We start from the raw sequence: 19462 nt of genomic DNA on the forward strand, positions 1-19462 counted from the left end.
AAGCAAACCCACCCATCTACTATTCTAAAAAGCCCACCCCCCGCTTGAATTAAACAAAATTGTCATTAACAGCAAAGGTTCAAGTGTTTAAGTAAGATGAGAATGCTCAAGCACTAGAGAAAAAAAACTCTACTTCTACTTTTTACGAGAATATCTTGTAACCAGACATGTTTCTCTAATTCTCTGACAGTGTTTCATCTCATTTTTAAGACTAAGGAACACATATAACAAATCTGTAATTAGAGGTTTTTTTTAATCTATTCCAAGCATCACAGACCTTTCATTTGCAAACTATAATATGAAATATAGCCACAGAGCATGGAATTTTCCCCATCCCCCAAAAGAAACACAATGCTATCCATCTGGTAAGGCACAACAGCTACACATTATCAAAGCTTATGCACGAATAAGGTAAATAACTTTCAGGTTATACTGTTATTAATGGTAAAACAACTCCTCAAATGTTACTCAGAATTCAGTTAGGCACGGCCATATCTACATTTAGATATTTAGAAAATATGTTTGTTTATCCCCTTGTAAGGCATTTTTTTTTTACTGTTAATACTTTTAAAATATGAAGTGCCACTTGAAGCACAACTCCATTTTTACTGAATAATTTCCTATTTATGGGAATAAGATAACTTAGAGAATTAGATATGCAAACTAATGTAATCAAATGCAGTGAAACTAGCAGTGAAACTACAACTGAAACACAGACGCAAAGAATGCATTAGATTAATGGTAACCAAATGTAAATACAGCACCATGATGTAAATTTTAGTATAGGGGTTATATGCTTCTTTTAAATAAGGATTGAAACTAAAAAAAAGACCTAATAATACTTTGTTAAAGCATATCAAGAAGATATTGGTTGTTTATGAAATTAGGCAAATCTAAAATAAAAAGGTTAGGTTATCGTGTAATAACAAACTTCTTGTTAATTTTCAAACTTCTGTTTATGTTATAGATGAGTATACTATCTTTTCCAGTATTTTTTTAAATACAAATATAAAGAATAGACATATTTATATAAGGAGAAAAACAATATCTTTAGCACTTTGTTATTTTTCTTTATATATAAATTAAGAAACCAGTCATTTTTCTCTTAATTTCTTCTTTTCATTTACCTTCCATCCATTTTCTTCTGCTTGTCTCTTCAAGGACTAATGGACCAATCCACATCTTCTGTTTTGTTCTAATATTGTATTAGTTTTTAGATATGACAATGCAGGGTCCAAATCTTCAACGAGTTTAGTTTTGCCTGAAAGAAAAATCTTTAATCTGGCAGGAAACAGTAGATGTACTTTTATTTGTTTTTTTTTAAACACCGTTATTGGATCATCACTTGTGACATAGGCAAATTTACATTAATACAAAAGTAATCAATTTGTATTAAATTAACATTAAAAAACATTAAACTTCACATATATTGCTATAAATTATTCAATTCCTTCCCCTTTTTTAAACCATCAATTATGACGTAAGCAATCATACATTTACATAAATGAAATTGAGGTGCACCTACACAAATCCTAGTTGCAAGCATTTTATATATATATATATATATATATATATATATATATATATATATATATATATATATATTTCTTAAGTTCTCTAATGAGAGGAAGAAATTGTTTTCTCTTGGATATTACTGCTGCGGAATAGTCATTGTCAAAACAATTGTTACATCCATCTATTTTTAATGGTGATTTAGCCCAGGCAGCCTTAAGAACAAGTTCTTTATCTTGAGAGGAAAAAAATAACAATAATAGACCTCAGAGAAATGTTGTTTTTAGATGCTGGAGTAACTAAGGATCTATGTGCTCTCTCCATTCCAAATGAGAACGCTTCTGGTAAGATTAAAATTTTAGGGAGCCAGGAAGATAAAAATGAATCATGTTATTACCTTCAGTTCTTTCAGGTAATCCAAATATATGGATGTTATTCCTGTGAGATCTGTTTTTGAGGTCATCAGTTTTAACTAGGAGAAAAGTATTTTGCTTTAACAGGAACTCAATATTATTTTCATTTTCATTCAGTCTTCCTTCTATGTCATTTAAGGAATCTTTTATGCCTGATATACTGGTCTTCTGCAGCTGCACAGCTTCATTGATTTATTCAATTTGTTTGGAACAGTTCTATTTAAAATCCTCAATGTTGCTGTCTAATTTATCTATCTTAAGTGATAATTATTGAATGTTAGTACGGAATACTCTTTTTTAAATATAGAATTTTGTGAAGTTACCTTTGTATGACTCATTAGAAGGCTGGATGCAGTGATGAATATTTCCCGTGAAGAATTTGACAGGAAAATAATATAACATGTAAAAGATTATTTGACACAATCTTCAAGCACTGCAAGATTTATCAAAATTCACTCAATTTAGTTATTTAGAATTGTTTAGAAATATAATTTACTGCTAGAAATATATGTAGAAGCAGAGCATAAGAAAAGTGCTGCTACCCTAGTCACATCCTGGCCACACCTCATACACATGTTTCTTTGTGACACACTTGATTTCCCCATTGTTAACCAGACTGGTGTTAGTTCAAGATGTTTATACAAGAAATTTTTACTCAAAGCTAAATCTTAGTGTAGAAATGTTAAAATCTTTAGCCACCAGTTAGATATAGCATCTGGGCCTGGGATTTTCAAGTTTTTCTTTTTTAATTTTCTCTCATTTTCTCTGACTGTTACTTTATTCCTTTCATATCATAATTAACACAACCTCTAACTGTAAGTACTCAAATTATGAAAAAATAAAAAAATAAAAATAAAGGAGTAAAGTCTATCAGTTTATGTAGAATATTAAGGCTCTGAACTTTTAACAAAAAAAAGTCCTGTAGTCAAGGGTACAAGGTTCAGTTCTTTTCACCTTAATTTTCCTGCTGTGTGACTCTAAGTAAGTCACTTAACTAGGCAGTGCTCCCAGATAACCCCAAAAAGGAGATACTTGTGTCCAGTTGGCTTACCCAGTTAACAAGTAGATAAAACTAAATAACTCTGAATGTTGGCAATTCCTGTTATACTTTAAAGTTATTTTTGCAAGGCCTGTCCCTGCCCATTCCCAGCGAAGGGGAGGCTGCACTCTCCACAGCTAACTACTTAAACGCACTAACTCTAAGACTGCCATACATTTGGAAAAATAAATACTTTGAGACACAGCTATCTCAGACTTCATATATTCATTTCTAATTTTGCACATTCAATTTAACTATTACAGGATTCATGTTTAAGAATCTCAAAAATTAAAACTCTCATACCTTCATATCCTTAATTGTCCAGTTTATTGGTTATGTGGCTTTTACTTGGCTAATCATTTAGTTTTTGTGAGCTATTTGTTTCAGCTACCAAAGAGCAGCCACTCTCAACATAACTCTGTGGTTAAACTGTTTCTGTCCTTACAGAAATTTGCGATCCTTCCATCCCTGCCACCAATGATTTTTCCAAGAAAGGACATTTTTTTTAAACTGAGGGAGCCATCCACCAGGTCTTCTATTTGGTATTTTGGTATGTCTCTTTCCATGATATAACAGTTGTATACACAGTCAGTATCATCTTGGTTAGTTTCTCTAAACAACATGATCCAGTGGTTTACAATCAGAAGGTCAATGATATCTACACCAAAACTATTTCAACTCTAAACCACTGAAACTTACATCACCAAAAAGGCTGAAAGTTGAACAACAGGACATGGCGCCACCCTTTCAAGACCCATGTTAGCCCTTGCTCCTGGATCAAGAGTGATCATGATTTTTGGGATTTGGTGTGTTGTGGCCTTTTGGTTTTTGGCAATATGAGATTTGGTGTTCTGGAGATGGAATTGCCATTTTTGGAGTAAGTAGCATCCACCTGCTGATAGTAAACAGGGCCCAATTACTGCCCAAGGCATGAAAATAAACTCAGTTCCAGCAACTTTCTCTTTTTCTCACTGATTTCATATCTCCATTTGGATTCTTTTTTCCGCCAAAATGTTTAGTTTTTTTTAATAATATGACAGAAACTGTAAAACAGACTATGATTACAGTTCAGAAATCAGTACTGCTTCAATTTCTGGTGGTTGTCAACACTTTTCTTCTCATGCTTGCAATGATCTAAGTACTGCCTCTTTCTATAGTTCATGAAGAGCTACATGTATTGGTAGTATACTTATATATGTTTGGAGTTTTTTTTTTTTCATTAGTGCATTTGCTCCTGCTACTACTGGAACTATTTGGAAGCCTTTGTTTCCCACTGCTCTTATTTCTGCATGCAAGTTCTAATAACTTTACATCTGCCAGTACATAGGACACTATAAATTCTTCAGCTTCAAGTTTCTTAACAGCTGGGATTGGATGATCCCATCTGCCGAGTACTTCTTTGGTGTTGTGATTCTTTTTGGTTTGTGCTCCTAATGCTTCTCAATAACCTGTATGTTTTAGTATTTACACAATTCATAATGTAGCAGTCTTGTCACATCATAGTGCCTTTCAGTGTTGAGATCCTCGGTGATGAGTATCTCACAACAAGCAACAAGATGAATAATTGTTTCTATTCTGGATAGGAAAACAACATCAGAGATGACATTTTTTTTTTGCAATAATGAGAATGAATGAGGTTTAATCTCTTCTGTCAGATTTTATATGTTGCATTTCTTGTTGTCAATATGTTACCCCCCCCTGCATTTGACTAATGACTATTTGCAACATATGAACATCTCAAAGTTCCAGTGGCATTATTGATCTCTTCGGGTTCAAAGACTGATTTTGCAATTAGCTTTAATGATCTATGATTCAATATATTCTGTAAAAGGCATTGGCAGAAATGGTGATAAATCAGTACCATAAACTGAATTTTGACAAATGTGTATTGTAATATTTAACATGGTTCATTGTATGTTTCATATTTACCTTCTGGACTTGCTGCAGTAACTTTCCTCACATTATCCCTGCCACTTACCTTTACTGAAACTTCTCTTTCTCTGCTAAGAGTTTTGACAATTGCCTTCCTTCTTGTACAGTGGCATCTTGTTTAATAACTGCTAAGCAAAATTTATGAAATATTATCAACTTCCTGGTGCCATGATGGAAACCAGCACCTCTATTTTATTTTTTTAGGATGACAGATGCATTTGGGGCCTTTTCAATCGTAATCTCTATTGATGATTAAAGTGGAAAGAGGAAGTCTAGCCTTGCACCCATGAAATTCTTCTGAGCTTTCCCAAACAACTGCCATGGGTTAATTATTATACACACTTCAACCACCATCAACTTCACCAGTTAGTGCCTCTGTTTAACATCATATATTAAAGATAACACCTTGGGAATCTAGTACTGTCTATATACTGTACCCATATCCTGAGAGTATACTGACATCAACGGCATGAAAGGATTGTCTACACCAGCATTTTTTGTGTCTTCTCCTAGTAACATATATTGTGTGATACAAGAAAAAAACTAAAGAAAAAGACAAAAACATACAAATACACAAGGAAGCAAGCATACAACAATATCATAGCTACTTCCAGGAAGTTTAAGTGGCCTTTGAATGAGGTTTCTCTTGTTTTATACAAAATATTAAATGCATTTATTCATCTTGTTTAATAATGTATGCATACATGTCTTAACCTAGGCTGCCAATATAAAGGCACTGTCTGTGTTATGCTGCTATATATACACCATAGCTCTAAAAATACATATGCCACATGGATGTTTATGACTGATTTACTGATGCAAATGCATACAAAAATGATTACATATATCTTGCTTTAAACAGCTGCAACAAATAGTGTTTTTTCTAACTTACTTCAGCAAGTGCATCTTTTAACTAGTATGACATATCCAGGTGCAAGCATATTAGGTTAAACACTGACTTACTTGAAGAGGAGAAACTAGGGAGTGATTTATGGAATGTAAAGATTACTCAAATCACATAACATTTTCCAAATTAAAAGAGAAATGCAGCATATCACACAGAAATATGAGTTCTTATCAGAGATATCCTTCCTTACACTAAATATGTTTAATCAAATATCGCTCAAACTGTCATAGCTATATGTTATTTATATAAAGTACTCGATGCTCTATGAACAGCCTTTTGAAAAGTATTTCTAAAGGATGGTCATATATATCCCAGTATAAGGGTTGCAATGTTGTGGATACTTAATATTATTTGACAGTGAAGAATATACAGTTAAATGTAAATGTAGCTGTACAATTCAAAAATACTAGGTCTCCATTCATAGACTGCAATCTCAGAACCAAGGAAAACATATAAGCATTGATTTTAATATGTCTGCTTTAAAATTATGTCAGAGTTCTCAGTCATTAGAGTTTTGTAGCTTTAAATAATTAAATGATTTTGGAATGGAAGAATTATAAAACTGAATTGTTCGCATTAAGTGCATATCAGATCTGGAGTTCCTGTAAATAACTTCCCAGAGGCTATGTTTGTATTCTCTGAAGCTATCCAGCTGTCCGTAAAAAACTATGATGCTTATATAATCATGAAGCTACAGTACCTGCATGTCATTCCTCAGTCTACAACTGTGATCACTCATTCAGTACCAGCAGCAGTATTTATAGCATAAACATTCTATTAACTGTGATAATGAGATTTTTCAGACCAAAGAGATGGAGGATAAAAACTAATTGCTTTTCTGACTCTGGAGACCTTAGGTGAGGTGTTGGTCTGGACTAGAATCTTAACATCTGTCCTTCCACCTTATCTTACTAGAATGCTTGGTTTCATTAAAGAGGCTGCATGTGGTCTTGAAGCCCAGATTACTTTGTTCATTTAAAAGCAAACAAAAAATAATAACTGCAGTCTGCTCCAGCAAGAAACAACAGCTTTAGCTTCTTGCATTTAATCCCCCGAAAGTTATATATCTCAGTTTAGCTAAACTTTCTAGTACAAGCTACACAAGTCTTGTTTTCAAAAACATCACAGGCATTTACTTTTACATTAGTATGCAGAAAGTGGATTGCTTCTGTACCCTCAAGGTCAGAATGAGCTATATTGGGATGGTCATTCTGTCTTCTAGATCTGTTTATATGTAATATTAAATCTGATTGCATTAATTGTGCTTAGTAAGCTTGTTTTCTGTTTTGCATGAGTCCTAGCCTTAAAAAATACTGATATACAAATAAAGACCACATAAATGCAGTTGATCTCTTCAGCACCTAGTATTTATGGCATATATTTGCCTTCTTTAAATGAGTGATAAGTAAGTGTAAGGTGACAACAACAGGCTAAAAACAATAACCTATGAAACTGCTGTATCTGGACCATATGCTCTCTGCTGTTAGTTATAGGCCATGACACAAGCTCAGTGAGAGCAGTCAGTCACTGTATGACTTATTAAATATTGCTGTACATGGTATCACAACTTTTAACATTCTTTTTTATTGATTTTAAAATCCTGGGGTGAATTTACTACACAGACTGACTCCTCTCTGTCATATACTGATTACCATCATTCAGTTGTACCACAGGATTCAATACTTGGCCCAATCCTCTTTTCCATTTTTATAAATAAGTTATCCCTTTACCTACATCAGTTACAGCTCCTCTTATATGTTAATGACTTATCTACAGCTCCAAACTAGCTCAATAGGTAATCCAAACACATCTACAAACTGACTTTCTGAAACTAAACCAGAGGCTCACCTCCAAAAATCTTCTCCTTAGCCCCCCCCCCCCCAAAAAAAGAGAAGGCTATGCTCTTTGGTATTAAAGAAAGCCTTTCCAAAGTTCCCAGCCCCCTCAAGCTTTTTGACCAGTACAACAACTTTCACCTCATTCAGATATACAAGCATCAGCCTTGACCAGTCTCTTAAATCTTCTTCAAGAGCATTTTAAAAATGTTTGATCTAAAATCTAATACCTCCTTTTCTGTACTCAGAAAATATCAGTTTTCTTCATCACCAGTTAGGATATCCATTGGGAAAGTTGTACTCCTTGTACAACTTCAGTATGGCTTACCCTTGCTTGCCACCTCCTTTAACAAAAATGCACCACTATACAGATTTATGTGGTAGCTTTTGCCACTTCCTCAAAAACTCCCTAACCTTGAACACTATGTCTGCCAGTTGGTGGAGAGGTTAAAGTTATACACTGTAGTTCCCGTGGGACAGAGTTTGATCCTCTCAGCCCCCCCTTTTTTTTTTTTTTTTTTTTTATATATTTATTTTATTTTAAGCAATACACAATTGTTTGTGGAGCTCATTGTTAATGGAGCCATCTATACTGAGCCAGAAGATATAGCAAACCTACTGGCCGAGAAATTAAATTGTAACTTTACCTCTCTCACCCTCTTGACCTCCCCTCAGAATATACCATTGAACAGAACTCCCACTACTATCACTAGGGAGCAATCCTCAATGCTCTAGGATGCTTTTTTAATTTCTCCAAGTCTTTTGGGCTTCTAATACCATGACAGGAATGGACCCCATTCCTAAGTCAAAGTACGATTAAAGTTCATGAAATTACTATTGTTTGACTCTTTGATGTCAGACAGAAGTGCTCTTCACAGCACCCGCAATGTGCCCAGTAATGACTTCTTTTGCAATTCGTATGGGGTTACATGTATTGGTAACTTATCTAAATACAATTGTAGATTATTTTTATAAGATGCATTGTTCCAACTACTGCCTTCTATATAGCATAAAGCATGACCTATCAGGCCCTCTGGAATTGCTGTTTACAACTACAGCCTCCAAACAGGCTTCATGCCTCATGAATGGAGAAAAGCAATAGTCATCCCTATGTACAAAAGTGGACGATCTACCGACTCTGAAAACTATAGATTCATAAGTCTCACTAGTCTCATATGCAAAGTCATGGAAAAATTATCAATAAACCCAATAACAAAGAAAGTATTTTAGACTGGATTCTTACCAACAAACTGCAACAAACATATACAGTTGGAACTTTGCCTGATGATGTAAGTGATCATTCCTTAACTTACATCATAAGACAAAAGAGTGACATTAATTACACCCCTACCTACAGGGTCCCACGTAGCAATAAACACTTCAACCCATTATTATTCCAAAATGAACTAAAAGCCTGTAACTGGAATCTTCTAAAAACCCTAACCCTTGAAGATGCTATCAATTACTTCAATACCAAATTCCTATCAATCCTTGACCAACATGCTCCAAACCGATCTGTCAGAGTTAAATCTAAACCTGCCCCCTGGCTGTCCAAAGAGACAAGACAAAAAAAATACTACTTAGGAATAAATCTTGGGCTAAATGGAGAACTACAAAAACTATTTCAGACCATCAAACCTTTAGACAGTTAAGAAATAGCACTAAAAAAGCTGTTTTTACAGATAAAAAGAACTATTACTGTAAACTACAGCAAACTCATCATAACAACCCCAAAAGGTTCTGGTCAACCTTAAATTCACTCCTACACCCAGGCCACTCTAGTACACCTTGCCCTTTAGGGGCTGAAAAGAATACCTCACACCAAACTGCCAATGCCTTTAACTCCTTTTTCAGACACCATTAATTCACTAGCAAGTCAATTTACTATAGACAAATCTAACCCTCCCAACTGTATATCTGCTAATCTCCCCATATTTCAACTACAACCTATCTCTACTTCCTACATCCTAAAACTCATCCAAAAACTCAAACCTTGTACCCCATCTGCAGATCAGTTACCATCTGAATACCTTCAAAAAGCAGCTGAAGCAGTAGCTTATCCCATATCCCTCCTTATAGACAGAACCATCAATGAAGGAACCATCCCTGCTATCCGGAAAATTTCCCACATAATCCCATTACATAATGAAGGCAGCTCAAACGAGTATTCTAACTACAGACCTATAGCACTCATCACCCTTAGCAAAAATTATGGAGAAATGTATTCATCATCAGCTAATGCACCACTTAACTCAATATAACTTACTAGCCAACTGCCAATGTGGCTTTAGGCCATTTCATAGCACTACCACAGCTCTCCTATCCTTTACCGAGTGTATCAATAGAAAGCGCAATACTAGTATCCTATCATCTGCACTCTTCATAGACCTGTCAAAAGCCTTTGACATGGTAAACCACCATATGCTTTTAAAAACCCTTGAATCTCTCTCTGTCTAGATACCAAAGCTGTTCAATGGTTTACTTCCTACCTTAGTAACAGGCAACAGGCTGTTCTCTGGGAAAACACACTTTCATCCCTTCTGCCAGTCTCTCTTGGAGTACCACAAAGTTCCATCCTAGGTCTTCTCCTCTTCTCTTTATTCATAAATGACTTACATGTAGCAATACCTCAAGCTACGAAATCCAAAAGGAAATTTGGTACACTAAACCAAGAAACAAAGTAAAGTACCAAACTGCCAGAGCCACGGATGTCAAACCAACGTTTTAATGTTAAAACCCACAAGTGAACGCAGAAATCAATCCCAAACACATAAGCGCTTGATTACAAAAATTGCGTTTTCGTCTTGTACAAACTGACTTCTTCAGATACCCTCCATTAAGTAAATCAACCTTTATATACAGTACTTAAAAAAACAATTGCCCAATCAATGCAGTCTTAGAATTAAAAAGTTAATTATATAATTACCATTGCCTCCTGCCCATGTATTCTGAAAACCATTTCTCTTATAATTCATTAGTATTTATTATAATTATTATAAAGACCTGATTCACAAACAGTACTTTAATAAAATATATAAAAATATCTTAAAAAAATTATAAAAATAGTTATAAAAAACAGTTATAAAAAACTATGAAAATCAGTTTTAGGTATTATAAATCATTTATATAGTATTAGCCTGCCATCTACTGGTTAACATAATAAATACACTAAAACACAAGAAATGTTCATATTTTTCCTGCTCTTAACTTTAGAAGTGGCATAATAGAAATAAAATCATTTAGACCAGGGGGATTAGTTGCATCAAGGGAGATTTGCCACCATAACTCCCTGAACTCCAGCCTTTCTTCCCATGGTCCACCCCCACATCCTTCTTAACCTGTTCTAACACCATGAACTGAAATTTAACATTATGACAAACTAGGGTGTGTTTATACAGTGTGTTAGCTTCTTTTTCTATGGAAATCTCATATTTATGTTCATATATCCTTCTCTTTAAAACTCTTTCAGTTTTACCTACGTAAAAAGCATTGCATTTTAAGCATAATCCTAAATAAACCACACCTTTAGTTTCACAATTATAATAGTCTATACTAGTGATCCATTTCTGCCTACATTCCAAAAAGATTTTTTCCTTGTCTATTAAATTACCACAATGGCTACAGTGTCCACATTTATAGGTACCTTTCCTAATTCTATTAGATGTCATGGAACTTTTATATTCCAACATGTTTTTAAAGGATTGAGAATTTTTATAAACTACTTTAACATTATTGTTTAGTTTTTCCTCGTCCAAATCAGTTAAACTAATAAATTTATTCCATTCTCTTTCAATAACTTGTTTAGTAACAATTTTATTAAAAGCATTATATTCAAGAATTAAAGCATGACCATAATCTATGTCTTTGGGGGTGGGTTTATTTATATCTATTGCTTTTAAACCACCTATATTTTTATTTAAGTCTCTCTTACCTAGGATGGGTTTAAATTTGTTTACTCTCCCTTTCATAACTTCTTCATATATTTTATTGATAAAGTCCTGGGGATAACCTCTTTCCAAAAACATTTTATTTAATAAATTACACTCTTCTTTAAAATCAGAATCTAGGGTAGTCATACGGCTACCTCGGACATACTGTCCCTTTACAATATTCTTTTTACAATAATAGGTATGCGCACTTTTAAAATGTAGAAATGTATTCATCATCAGCTAATGCACCACTTAACTCAATATAACTTACTAGCCAACTGCCAACATGGCTTTAGGCCATTTCATAGCACTACCACAGCTCTCCTATCCTTTACTGAGTATATCAATAGAAACCGCAATAATAGTATCCTGTCATCAGCACTCTTTATAGACCTGTCAAAAGCCTTTGACATGGTAAACCACCATATGCTCTTAAAAACCCTTGAATCTCTCTCTCTAGATACCAAAGCTGTTCAATGGTTTACTTCTTACCTTAGTAACAGGAAACAGGCTGTTCTCTGGGAAAACACACTTTCATCCCTTCTGCCAGTCTCTCTTGGAGTACCACAAGGTTCCATCCTAGGTCCTCTCCTCTTCTCTTTATTCATAAATGACATACATGTAGCAATACCTCAAGCTACATGTATTCAATATGCAGACGACTCAACACTCATATGCTCTGCAAAAACCTCCTCCAAACTACAAACCCTAACACAGAATATATTTAGCACAGTTGAGGCATGGTTCTTGAAACGCTGCCTCCTTTTGAATGCCAATAAAACCAAACTCCTGCTCTTCAGGCCTAATAGTAAGTCCCCCTTCTTAGACTTCTCTATTATTTCCAATAATGGTACACATATAGTCCCTGACTCTACCACTAAACTGTTAGGTATTATAATTGACAATAACCTCACTTTTGATAACCACATTAATAACACTATTAAAACCGTAAATAGAAAACTTGGCTCCTTATATAGAATTAAAACCTTTCTAACTCCACAGGCCAAAATTACACTCGCTCACTCTCATCTTATTTCTACTCTTCTTTATGCCTCACCCATATACACTAACCTCAAGAAAAATAACCTCACTAAACTAGCAAATGCATACAATAGCATTGCTAGATTTGCTACTGGAAACCCATTTAGAACTCACCACTGTCAGAATCTACTACAACTAAACTGGCTAGAACTGAAAAATACACTATTACTCTCCCAACTTACCTTTGTTCACAGGATATTTCACCAACCAAAAAATACCCCTATACTTTCTGACCTTATTTCTCCCTATTCTAATCTAAATTCACTACGCTCCTCTAATAAACTTCTTGTGAAGCTAACTAAGTCCAATAACATTGCAGGTGATTCACTATTCTCCAACACCATAGGTAAATACTGGAATCTTCTACCTACCACTCTAACTTTTACATCATCACCCTTCCTCTTTAAACCAAAGCTCAAACAACATCTAAAAACACTCTGGCTATGCCCATGCATCAATCCCGACTAATCTTATGATTCTACTGATTACTCTTCTCATAATCACCCTCTCTTACCTCTCTCTACTCACTCCCTAGAGTAGACAATCTCAAAAACACCCTTACTAATTAGCCTCTGATATGAATTAATATAGAACGTTGTATGGTTGTATGGTTTATATTTACTTAATCAATTATACTCTTCATGAATGTTTTACTAAAGTATAACTCCCCTATTCTTATACTGTAAATAAAAGTAAATGTCCTTTCTAGTATAAATTTTCAACTAGTATATTTTTGATTGAACCTTATTTCTGTTTGTATTTTTACTAACTACTTGCTTTCTTTATGTAATGGCTTGTTTGCATTAACTTCAATGTGGAGCTTTTCTCCCTGGGCCTCTGCTGAAAATGGAAATATATCCAGTTGGACTAGCCCGGTAAACAAATGTAAAATAAAAATTAAAAAAAAAATAAATCATGGAAATTATCAAAAATTATATAGGAAACCTCCAGACACTGGACCCATCCCAATTTGGTTTTGACAAGGGCAGGTCAGACCTACTCAAACTGATGGACTTCTTTGAGATGGTCACCAAAGCAATAGATGAGGGCAAAATGGTCACACTACCTACCTTGACCAGGCCAAGGCATTTGACATAATACCCCACTTGGGCATTGTAGACAAACTCAATTAAATTGAAATTATTGGACATTTATGAAATACAAAACATGTAAAGGTACTGAAATGTCACTACCTTACAGAGTAACAAAAAAATCTATCAGCAAAATCATTAACCAATATTTCTGGCTCAGTAATAAAGAAGTCATTATCTTTTATAGAAATGTAAGAAATCACAGCCCTCCCATAAAAATGTATTTAGTACCTCAGCAGAAACTATCTCTGTTCTTCCTTATGCTGCATTCATATTACAAGAATATATGGCTGTGAATTTCCCATCTGAAAATATAATTTTTACATTGCTAGAATGTAAACTTTCCAATAGCATCTAGACTTATGAGAATGTGAATTTGTATTATAAGTGAAGCCATTCTCCTTGGGTCTACTCTGAAAATTATACTAACCCAGAAGCGGTCAACCAGCTTATCAAAGTGAATAACTAACCAGCTAACTAAGTTAATAAATAAATAATGTTCTTCAGAGGGATCCATGAACTAGAACATTAGTGTCCACTATGTGTACTTCACACTATTGAGACAGCATTACAATTTATTTATTTTATTTACATTTGTTAAGCAGGTAGTGTCCGACTGGCCAGAAGACTGTTTTTAGTGAAGACCTGGGGAACAATTGCTCAGAATATATTGCTAATAGCAGACAGCTCACATACAAATGGCCACATCACATTAACTTGAGTTTGTACAATTAACAGCAAACAAACCACATACAAAAACAACACAAACATTTCTGCAGGTGAGCAATCACACCTGCACCCCATACCCCCTTACTTTATTATTCTTACTCTGAGGTCAGTACACCTTCAAGAAAGAGTGATTAATCACAGGCAATGAAAAACCTGCCTCAGTCTTTTTTACGGAAGCTGAAAGTCTGGAGACATTAAAATGCACTAGACTTCAAGCTGCGTTTCACTTCTAATGGTAGTGAGCCACAACACATAAGCAACTGTCTTATCAAGTTCTAAAGCTCTGCCTGCTGCCGTATAAGCAGTCTTGTCCAAATAATTGTCTGCAAGTCTCAAGATTCATGCTGTCAGGTTTCATTAGTCCTTCACTATTTTTTGTGAGAATGTAGCCTTTTCTAATTTTTGATTTTTGTCTGTCTGTCTGAGTTTTAGTCTTTTTTATTTAGCGTCAGTGTATTTGCCAGATTTCCCTTCTCTCTCAGTGCATACATATTTACAAAATACTTCTTAGCTTCATTAAAAATTCACAAATAATATTACAGAGGTAGAAACTAAAATACAAACTTCACACTTGGTCAAAATACAGATCTCCAAATGTACTGAACTTATTCAATAATAATAAAATATATAAATTAAAAAAATAAAAACAAAATGAGAGAAAATGTTTTCTGCATGCCTCTAGAGTATGAATCTGTGGTCCTTATTCCATTAGAGTTGGAACATTAGCACTGTTTACTGCATATTGTAATTTAAATCATAACCAGGCAAAGCAACACACCTGCTCCAAAGGCAAGGAAGTTTCAGTTAATTTGTACACATCAAAAAAGTATATACATATATTATTTATAGAAGCATCCAAAACACAGATGCTCCATTTTAAAGCATGTAATGAAATATAACATTAAAAATCTGCTTTTCGCACACAGAGAGGTTGCATTATCATAAGCACCCCTGAAATAATAATCATTTGGTAAAATACCACTCAACAATCTCACCATTTTGCACTAATATAATTTTCTTCAAATAATATTCAAGCAACACTGCTATGGCATTTGTATTCCCCTATCTAATGTATTATAAGTGTTTTTTTCTGCTTCAGATGACACAATCAGTGCCAACACTTGTTATGATTCAGTTCTTCAATAGTAAGTGAAATCACAATCAGACAATTCATCCCCATTTCCAATTCACCTTAATGTAGTTAACTCCAAAAACATTATCATGCCCTTTAGTGAGTGTTGACATTTCCCTTTTCTCCAGCATATTCTCCTGTATACACAGTGTCAAGTTGTATTCTACAACATTTGTCAGTCCCCTAAATTACTTAATAGGGTTGTTCAAATCCCAAACATTCCAAACACCAAGTTGCACTATTCTCTCAGGACCCTCTCCTCATTTCTTTTGCAGCCTGGCATATACTGTACATCTACTGGACATACCATGAGAATTCATGAATACTCCTCTCTGCATAGCTTTGTAAAATAAGGTTAAAGCAGGGCTGGCCTTTGGTCAACTGGTGCCCTAGGCAAGAGGGCTCTACAGCACCCTCTGCACCACCTGCTGTCCCCATCCTGGCATGCCTATACCATCCAGATTACTGGAAAAGTACCCAAGATAGAGTGACGTCCTAGGCAGCCACCTAATTGGCCTATACCCAAGGCCAGCTATAGGTTAAAGTATGATAAAAGAAGTTCACCCATAAAGTGAATGCAGGAAAAAGTCATTCCTTTTGATCCATGGTAGAATGTTAATGTTTCAAATTCCACTTGATTTTGAAAAGTGGCTTTGAAGTAGAATTTCATGTATTCATTTTCATTTGCATAATTAGCAAAGTCCCCATAACCTATGGAGGGAAGCTTCATTTACTATACCTATTATTTAACATATTCAACTCATATTTCACTGCATCTCAGGCAACAGAGATTTTCCCAAGCAGTGGGATAGCTAGATAGCTATATTTTTGTGCTCAGTGATGCTCACACTATTATCATCATCATCACCATCATATAATACCTCATGTCATTTCATAAAGTATAGCAGTTACATGTTTAGAGTCAAACAGTGGGCAAAGGAAACTAAGGCAGTCAGATTGTTTGGTTTTCTCACTCATTTCAGATACATATTCTGTAGATATATATATCTATGTGTATATATATATATATATATATATATATATATATATATATATATATATATATGGGTCCACTTTGTAATTTCAAAATACTGAAATCTCGAATTTCAGTATTTTGAACTTACAAAGCTGAATGTTCACATTTCAGGAACCGGCAGAAGCATGAAATTCAAAATACTGCAGTACGGATGTTTCAAATTTCTGCTTCCCGTGATATGGAATGTGGATGCTTGGGTTTAATTTTGGTAAGTTTGTGTGTGTAAGTATGTTGGTTACACATGGGGGGTGCAGGGGAGCTTGCACCCCTGCTTATATGTAGTTTACATTAGTTTGTTTTATTGTGGGGGGGTTGTATATGTTTATGTGTGTACTGTATGTGCAGCGTGAGTACGGGATTTTGAATTTCGCAGTTGTGTGTTTTCAAGCTTGTGAGTTGTGGTTGGGTTTTCGGCTTTGTGGTTTCGGAATACTGAAATTCTAGATTTCAGTATTTCGAAATTACAAAGTAGACCTATATATGTATATATATATATATATATATACATTACAATGTGTGTGTGTGTGTGTGTGTATATATATATATATATATATATATATATATATATATATATATGCATGTGTGTGTGTGTGTGTGTGTGTGTGTGTGTGTGTGTGTGTGTGTGTGTGTGTGTGTGTGAGTTAAAAGACAGGAAAAAAAGAAAAACATATTCTGAAAAAGACAGCAACTCTTCAGTATTAAGTGCCACAGTTATTTACCCTATAAGGCCTACAGTTCAAATTTGTCCTCACCCAGTGAAGGTAAAATTAATTTTTGTCTCTTTGTAATTATAAGCAGGTTGCCTCCCTATCCAAAGGATAAGACCCATAACCAGAACACCCACAAAAAATACAGCAAATCTTGAAACTTATTGTAATATCATTAAAGTATTCTCTTCTGCCCTTCCCAACATGGAATACCATACCCCCTCACATTCCTACTTGCTTACACACACACACACACACACACATATATAAATATATATATATATATATATATATATATATATATATATATATATATATATATATAAACTGACTCTGAGGTCACTGTACATTAAAATAGCAGGAAGCCTGCAATTTTGGATATGTCAGCCAAATTCAAAGTGTGAGGCATGGTACTCTAACAATCATAATTATAGTCTCTGAATGATAATGTGAACCCCTAAAACTACTTTGAAAAAAAAAATTAAAAATTCTCTATCCTCAACCAAAATGGCTTGGCAGTTGCATTGCAGAAAATGCTTTTTTAATTAAACTATGTTAGGAGATAAGACTTAAAATAGAAAACCAGTCACCATAATATGTTTCATGTTTAGCTTTTGTGAATTTGGCAGTGTTGACAGCAAATTTGAGAAGTTAATAATGAAAGATCCTAACTCCTTGCTGTTGACAGTCTTACCTTAAGTATATCTGCAGACTGTGGTTATAGGAAACATCATTTTAAATTGTTAATATTGGAAAGCATCAGCCAGGATAAGATAAGCAAAATGGATATTGAAGTGCAAAGTGCTTGTTTGCTTTAGAATACTCAATTTCCACAGATCAAACAGCAATCCCCAACATACTTTGAGACAGCTGTCTTTTTTTTTTTTTTGGAGGTTAGAAAAATTAGTCTGCAGACTTCGGAAGTTTGTTTTATCATGTCCTGGTTGCAAAATAGTGTCAGAATAATAAAAACAGAGAGTAATGTAGAGCACAAATTATTCCATTAATTTCGGATGTCTAGCAATTAAAGACTGGAATGCCTTGACTGGGCTTCAGGCATCAGCAGTCTCTATATTAGCCCAATTTATGAGCCCGTTTTTTTTTCTTTTTAGAGATTAAGTAATTTAGTCTGCAGGATCTTTTGATCATGTAAGTAACAATTCCAGTTCTGATCAAAAAATATTTATATTTTTAACATGAACATAAAATTAACTATATTGATTAGCCAACCCTAAACAGTGCTCATTCTTGACTTTCACGTCTACTGAAACGTGTCTGTTTGTCTGGTTTGCTATGTTATTAAGTTTATTAATGCACTCACGACATTGGCTGCATGCTGCCTTTCTTTCTTGGATTGTGTGAAAATCAAACATTAGTGATTAGTTGTAGAAACTTCTTTGATTGCACCAGTCTATATTTTGTAAGCATTTCTGGAGTTTGTTGTTTTTGTAAATGAGGGACTGCTGTTTGGTAGGGCCGTATGTTTTATAAACATTATAACAACTTTCTTAGTGAGGACTTCAAAAAGCAGCCCTCTTCTACTGAATAAACATATTCAGAGTACGTTTACTCTGTTTCAGTAGTTTCTTGATACCTGTCATCCAAGTTAATGCAAAGCTGTGTCAATATCTGCCACCAGTAACACAAGGCGTATGCAGCCACAGGGAACCAGAGTGCTTCTTCAAATTAAATCTCAGCCCAAAAGAAGATACAGAAATGACAGAAGCCTCTCAAATTCACAAACAACGAGAAAATTCCAGAAATTAAATAAAAAAAAATGGTATTATTAACCTAGTTCCTTCTTCACCGTAACATAGAAAAAAACTATGATTGCAGGAACTAACATACCCTACACTTTCATGATGTAGTATACCATGTCGGGTGTTTCTCTCAAAACCTCTTCAAATGGCTGAGGTGTCTGTATTTTTTCAGAGATGAAGCATTTTGTCTTTAAAAATGTATTTCATATTTGATCAGAATTGTCTAAGGTTATTGATGAGTTGTTGCTTGTGGCATTGTGACTGGACACCTGCTATAATTCTAAGGACTTTAATCGTTAATCTCATCACTATAGTCTTTAAGAATATATGAAATATAAAACTACTAGTGTTTTGTAGCATGCCTGTCCTCCAAGATATAACAATCTAGGAGTCAGGATA

This window comes from Protopterus annectens, chromosome 5.part0 (genome assembly GCF_019279795.1).
Source record: "Protopterus annectens isolate FY-2018-M chromosome 5.part0, PAN1.0, whole genome shotgun sequence".
Classification (NCBI taxonomy): Eukaryota; Metazoa; Chordata; order Ceratodontiformes; family Protopteridae; genus Protopterus; species Protopterus annectens.